At 38.5% G+C, this 2,091-nt stretch overlaps 1 non-coding gene across 1 annotated transcript; it reads right to left on the minus strand.

Moving 5' to 3' along the window:
* Nucleotides 1-1,317: 1,317 nt before the first annotated feature.
* Nucleotides 1,318-1,390, minus strand: TRNAA-UGC (transfer RNA alanine (anticodon UGC)). The gene has a single exon. It is a non-coding gene; the product is annotated as a tRNA-Ala (tRNA).
* Between the last annotated feature and the right edge of the window lie 701 nt (nucleotides 1,391-2,091).

A 2,091-nucleotide genomic window follows, 5' to 3' on the forward strand; every position in this document is an offset into this window, starting at 1 on the left:
AAAAAACAAAAAAAAGTTGGTAGGACACCTAGTAAAGTCATCAGGGCCTAGAATTTTCTTTGTGGGAAGGTTTTGAGTTGCAAGTTTAATTTCTTTGATGGTTATAGGACTATTTAGATTTTCTATTTATTCTCACGCAGTTTGGTAAGGTGTATTTTTCTAGAAATTTGTCCATAGTATCTACATTTCTAAATGTATTGTTATAGGGACTTGCCTGGTGGCGCAGTGGTTAAGAATCCGCCTGCCAGTGCAGGGGATATGGGTTCGAACCCTGGTCCGGGAAGATCCCACATGCTGCAGAGCAACTAAGCCCGTGCGCCACAACTACTGAAGCCTGCGTGCCTAGAGCCCGTGCTCTGCAACAAGAGAAGCCACCGCAGTGAGAAGCCTGAGCACTGCAATGAAGAGTAGCCCCCGCTCGCTGCAACTAGAGAAGCCCGCACGCAGCAACGAGGACCCAACACAGCCAAAAATAAATAAATAAATTTATTTTAAAATAAAGAAACAAAGATTGTAAAATAAATAAATAAATGTATCGTTATAAAGTTCATAATACCCTCTTATTGCCACTTTAATGTTTGAAGGAGCTCTAATAATGTCTTTTTTTTTTTCCCCTTGATGTTGTTATCTGTGCTACTCTCTTTTACCGTGATCAGTCTCACCAGAGCTGAGACTTGTAGCTTCATTTATTCTTTCTATTATGTTTGTTTTTTTCCTCTGTGTTATTTCCTTTCTTCTACTTTCTTTGGGTTTAGTTCACTGTTCCTTTTAAAGCTTCTTGAGATGCTTGCTTAGGTTCTAGATTTTCAGTCTTTCTTCTTCTTGTCTGAAATAATGTGTATAAAGCTGAAATAATGTGCTCTTTTGACCATTTGGTACAACTTACCTGTAAAACTGTTTGGGCTTCCTTCAATTTCTTTAATAGTTACAGGCTATTCATTTTCTATTTCTTCTTCAGTAGTGATGATGTTTTAGTTTTCTAGCAATTAATTTCTTTCATATCAGCTCTAGAATTATTGGCACAATTTGTTGATAGTAGTCCCTTAATTTTTTTAAAATAAATGTATTTATTTATCTACCTATTTAATTATTTAGTTTTGGCCGCGCTGGGTCTTCGTTGCCGCGCGCGGGCTTTTCTCTAATTGCAGTGAGCGGGGGCTACTCTTCGTGTGGTGCGCCCTTAATTTTTTTTTAGTAATTATTTATTTATTTAGGCTGTGCCGGGTCTTATCTGCAGCACATGGGAGCTTCGTCGCGGCACGCAGGAGTTTTAGTTGCGGCATGTGGACTCAGTTGCGGCATGCATGCAGAATCTAGTTCCCTGACCAGGGATGGAACCTGGGCCCCCTGCATTGCAAGCGCAGAGTCTTAACCACTGGACCACCAGGGAAGTCCCAGTAGCCCCTTAATTTTTTAATCCGTGCAACACTCGTGGTCATATCCTCCTTTATATTTCCTAATGTGCTATTCATGCTTTCTCTCCCTTATTCTTAGTTAACCAGGCTAGAGTTTTGCCTTTTTTCCTCGTTATTTCAAAGAACTCTTTCTTGGTTTTGTCAATTTCATTTTACCTCTGTTCTCTATTTCAGTAATTTCTGCTTTTCATTATGATCGTTTTACTTTCCTTGGGTATACTGTGTAATTTTTCTAACTATGTCATGTTAACACATAGCTCATTAATTGTTAGCTCTTCCTCTTTTCTTGTTTAAGCATATAAAGCTATAATTTTCTCTCTAAATGCCTCTTTTGTTGTATCCCACAAGTTTTGATGTGTAAATTTTCATTATCATTCAATTCTACTGTTTTCTCTTGATTTCTTTGAACTATAAATTATCCCTGTGTATGTAAGTGTGTGTAGGTTTCTGTGTTTAGGGGAGTTTTAGGAAGTTTGGGGTTTTGTTGTTGTCTGTATGTTTGTTTGCCTGCCTTAGGTCTAGATTCAAGAGTTTACCTTAACAAAATCTCTTTTTGGGCTTCCCTGGCCACAGAAACCCTTTCCTACTTATCAATATTCAAGCACATCTATTATTCATCTGAGCTTGGACACATTACACACCTCCGAGTCATCTGTGCTTCTGCCCTCTTTGTGAA

Source organism: Physeter macrocephalus, chromosome 11 (assembly GCF_002837175.3).
Source record: "Physeter macrocephalus isolate SW-GA chromosome 11, ASM283717v5, whole genome shotgun sequence".
Taxonomy (NCBI): domain Eukaryota; kingdom Metazoa; phylum Chordata; class Mammalia; order Artiodactyla; family Physeteridae; genus Physeter; species Physeter macrocephalus.